Source organism: Oryctolagus cuniculus, chromosome 1, assembly GCF_051225735.1.
Source record: "Oryctolagus cuniculus isolate XC-2025 breed Fujian yellow rabbit chromosome 1, ASM5122573v1, whole genome shotgun sequence".
In the NCBI taxonomy this organism is placed as follows: Eukaryota; Metazoa; Chordata; class Mammalia; order Lagomorpha; family Leporidae; genus Oryctolagus; species Oryctolagus cuniculus.
In genome coordinates, this window is record NC_142867.1 from 157143940 (window position 1) to 157149015 (window position 5076).

At 37.9% G+C, this 5076-nt stretch overlaps 1 long non-coding RNA gene across 1 annotated transcript; it reads right to left on the reverse strand.

The window, feature by feature from the left end:
- Positions 1–1941: 1941 nt before the first annotated feature.
- Positions 1942–4866, reverse strand: LOC149128711 (uncharacterized). The gene is made up of 2 exons (XR_016223246.1): positions 2634–4866; positions 1942–2281 (listed from the first exon to the last, which is right to left on the reverse strand). It is a non-coding gene; the product is annotated as an uncharacterized LOC149128711 (long non-coding RNA).
- Between the last annotated feature and the right edge of the window lie 210 nt (positions 4867–5076).

A 5076-nucleotide genomic window follows, 5' to 3' on the forward strand; every position in this document is an offset into this window, starting at 1 on the left:
TCTCTGTTTGACTACTAGTGTTTCTCACAACAAAAGAGGAATTTTCTCTTCACTTTAAAAGGAAATGTTCCATTGGGTTGATCTCATTCCTCTAACTGAAACCTAGTGACTTGGATACATAGGATGGTTATCACCAGGTCCTTGTCTCCCCACTCCCTTCCCTTAGCTGAAAGTTCCCTTGCCCTGATTTGCTGATTTCAAATCAACCTCTTAATAACTTAGCTCACTGAATTGAGGGAGTGATACAGCCACCCCTACAGAGTTTCAGAACATAAGACTCATGATCCCTAATAGATAATATCTTGAAGTTTTTCTCTGGTCTTGAGAGGTTTCTTCTCCATAACCTCAGGTCTCAAGCAAAAAGTAATATCCACCTGCAGGTAGCCCATAAACTGCCTGAAGCCAACTTTGCCATCGTCAAATTCTATAACCAACACAATATCAATGACCAACTGAAGGAGGGACACAAGCGCTGCAAACCAGCTGGGGATTTGGACACTAGCTCATCACACACCTCTCAACCCCAGCTGTAGGCTATGAGAATTTTTGTCCCTAACACTTCATAGAGCCTAGGAATTACACAATAGCTGCCCAGTTCCTTGCTCTGCCCCTTTCAATAAATACCTACTTTCTTCTACCAGCTTGGTGTCATTAAGTGGTGTGCCATGCATTGGATGAGTTGACTCAGTTTTGAAGGTTTTCCTATAGAAATTCCTCCAACCAATTTTGGGGGTGTTCTGGACATAACCAATAAAAACTTAATTTACATTTCTTAATTCCCTTATTTTAAAGAAGTGGATATCTTAAATGGCATCAGGACTTTGTGGAAAAAATATATATTTGGAAATAATAATTATTCACTAGGGAAACAAGAAACTATCCTCTATAAAAATCTGACAGACAGGGGGGGCAACATGTAATTTTATTCCTCATTTGTCTGCAATGTTGAGTGAAAATACACATTTAATACATGCCAAGTAGGATATACTCTTAACCAAAGCTAGGAATTATAATAAGGTATGCATATGCAAATTTAGAGTTAATGGGAATACTATAAATAAGCTGGATCAAAATCTTCCAGTTTACACATTCAAGAGCTCATCCTGGTTCAATTCTCTTTCTATGATGCTCTATTATTTCTCCTGTGATTTTTAATATGAAAAATGGCTTATAGTTTTATCATTGTGCTAAAATATTCTCTTACAAATCTGCCAATATTATGTTAAAATTATCATAAAAATGTTGCTTGCACTTTGAGTACTATAGAAAACTGCAAAACCACAAGTAACATAAATCAATAGGTCAAAGTTGTTAAAGCTAACAGAGCAGACCTGTCTCTGATGATTTGGGGACTCCAGGATGAATGAGAAAATTAACTTAAAGAATAATGATAATACAGAAATAATAAACAATAGTAATGCTATAGAGCATGAGTCCTATTTATGCTTTAAATATTCTACTTGTAAATAATAAAGTTCTGCAAACATCTGCAATGTAGATTGTTAACCATGAAGCTTTGATGAGTGAGAAAGCAGGAGCAGGGAAAATTCTTTTCAGAGAGTATTTCCCTTTATATTATGTCTACTTTCATAACATTTTAGTAATAATCATAAATATTGAGTTTACAAACAATTATAGTTAAAATTAAAGTTATAAAATGAAACTCCACATTAACATTTTTGTGGGAACAGCATGCTGCTTTTATAAAGTTCAGTGAACTTTATAACAGCAAAGATATCCATTATTTTCCTATAAATATAATCAATCAATGAATAACCAGCGTAATAATAACTGAGTTCGAAAGTCAGTCCTAATGAAAACAGTGATGACGAATGACTAACAAAGGATGAACTTGTTTTGCAAGAGTGATCAAAATAGTCTCAGGAGATACTTTTGAGATTACTAATTACATAAAATCTACTCTTCACTACAGTGAATATCTTTTTTTTTTTAAAGATTTATTTTATTTATTTTGAAAGAGTTACAGAGAGAGGCAGAGACAGAGAGAGAGGTCATCCATCTGCTGGTTCACTCCCCAAATGGCCGCAATGGCCGGAGCTGTGCTGATCTGAAGCCAGGAGATAGGAGCCAGGAGCTTCTTCCGGGTCTCCCACACTGGTGCAGGGGCCCAAGGACTTGGGCCATCTTCTACTGCTATCCCAGGTCATAGCAGAGAGCTGGATCAGATTAGGAGCAGCTGGGACTAGAACCGGTGCCCATATGGGATCCTGGTGCTTCAGGCCAGGGCTGCACCACAGCGCCAGCCCCATACAGTGAACGTCTGGAAAAGATAAAGGCTTTACCATTGATCATAGAATACAAGATCCCCAAATTTTCCTTTTCCACTAACATTTGGCTTCTGAGAATGGCCAAGCTCTGGGAAGCTACTTCTAAGCTGCCCTCCATGGACTTCTTCCAAGTGTCTCCTTATTTATACTAATTCTCTGTCAATTTTTCTTATTAAAATATTACATTAATAATTTTATTTTATCTAAATTTAGTTCTGCAGTTTCTTCTTTCTAAAATTGGAATAGAAATAAGATCTTTGAACCCAAATGCATATTGATGTTTCGATACCCTTTATTAAAGGAGAAACTTTGTCTACTCCACCCCACCTCTTTCCCATACCTCACCTTGTCACTCAGGAAATGATATTTCAATCTCCAATCACCAATGCAGAGTATTATTGGGACAAACACTTCTAGTCCCTCTCTCGACCTGACCATTTATTCTTTGGATGAATAATTAGCTTATCTGATTGTTAAGTTTGATGAGAACCTGGAGTTCATCTGTATCAGGTTTCTCTATTGCTTGAAATGATTGGTATTGTAGTTCTCCTCCGTGAATATCTCATTTCCTCTTGGAGTGATCTCTCCTCAAGCAGAACACACTTTCTTCTTCCAGCTCTTTGGTGTCTATTTGATAACTGACTGTTAGACATTCTCTAATTTTTCTAATTTTTTTCTCCACCTTGATTTCAGGAGATCGGATCCTAAAGAGAAACTATAAAATTACATAAACAGAATAATTAATCGTAAAATTCATTTGGGAAACCAAGGGACACAGATAGAAAAAGTAATCTTGAAAAAGAATGAAGTTGGTCTCACACTTCCTGTTTTCAAAACTTACTACAAAGCTACAGTTATCAAGAGTGTGGCAATGCCCTAAACACAGAGGTTTTAGGCCAATGAAACAGAATAGGAAGCCAAGAAATAAACTCTTGCATATATAGTCAAATTATCTTAAACAAAGTTTCTATGACCTTTCAAGGAAGAAAGTACAATCTTTTCAGATGCTAATATTTGGAAGACTGGATATTCATATGCAAAAGAATAAAGTAGAACTCTTACTTTATAGCATACATAAAAATTAATTTAAAGTAGACCTAAATGTATGACCTAACTAAAACAAAAATTTATTTTTGTTAAGATTTAATTTATTCATTTGAGAAGTAGAGTTACAGAGAAAGAGAGGGAGACACTTTCCATCCACTGCTTCACTCCCCAAATGTCTGAGATAGCCAGAGCTGGGCCCATCTGAAACCAGGAGCCAGGAGCTTCTTCTGAGTTTCCCATGTGGTGCCAGGAACCAAGCACTTGGGCCATCTTCCAATGCTTTCCCAGAGAACTGAATCAGAAGAGGAGCAGTCAGAAGAGGACCAGTGCCCATACGGGATGCCCATGCCCCAGGCAGAGGCTTAGCCTTCTATGCCACAGCACTCGCCCCAAAATTGTTTAAAGAAAAAAAAAAGAGGAAAACTAATGATATCGGATTCAGCAATAATTTATTGTAATATGACACCAAAAACTCAGGATAAAAAAGAAAAAGTATATACCTTAGATTACATCAAACTTAATGACTTTCTTCTTCTTTTTTTTTTTTTTTTTTTTGACAGGCAGAGTGGACAGTGAGAGAGAGAGACAGAGAGAAAGGTCTTCCTTTACCCTTGGTTCACCCCACAATGGCCACTGCACCACGCTGATTCGAAGCCAGGAGCCAGGTGTTTCTCCTGGTCTCCCATGCAAGTGCAGGGCCCAAGGACTTGGGCCATCCCCCACTGCACTCCCGGGCCACAGCGGAGAGCTGGACTGGAAGAGAAGCAACCAGGACAGAATCCGGTGCCCAGACCAGACTAGAACCCGGTGTGCCAGCGCTGCAGCCGGAGGATTAGCCTATTGAGCAGCGGCGCCGGCCAACTTCTGTGCATCAGTGGGCACTGTCAACAATGTGCAAATATAACTTACAGAATGGGCGAAAAATATTTGCAAATGATTTATATACAGATATATGTGCATATATACATAATAAGGGATTAATATCTAAAATATATACAGAAGTCTACAACCCAAAAGTTAAAAAATAAAACAAAAAATTTTTTTAAATGGGCATGGAGCTGAAATATATTTCTCCATAGATATACAAATGTTCAATAGGAAAATTAAAAGAGACCCAGCATCACAAATCATCAGGCAAATGCAGATGAAAAAAATGAGAGATTTCGTCTGTCATGTGTTGCTGTAACAGAATACCTGAGACTGGGTAATTTATAGAAAAAAAAACGGAGCAGTTTAGGACCAGGGGCTGAGGTCTGGTGAGGGACTTTGTGCTGTGTCATTCCATGGTGGAAGACATAAGGGCAAGAGCCTCAGTAAGAGAGGGGAAGAATGAGTTCAGCTCGTTCTCCTATAAGAAACCCATTCCTTCAGTAATGATCCTACACCCATGATAACATTAATCCACTCAGGAGAATGGAGCCCTCAGGGGTTCAACACTTCCCGTCAGGTGCCATCACACAAGATTGCGGTTTGGGGGGTTGAATTTCCAACATATTAATTTTGGAGGACATATTCAAATCATAGCACCTTCTAAAATATCTTCATCGCTTGATTTACTTCTACAACATCATGGTATTTTTTCCTTTTTTTCTTTTTTTTCTTTTAACTTTTATTTAACAAATATAAATTTCAAAAGTACAACTTTTTTCCCCCATAACCTCCCTTGCACCCACAACCATTCCATCTCCCACTCCCTCTCTCATCCCATTCACATCAAGATTCATTTTCAATTATCTTTATA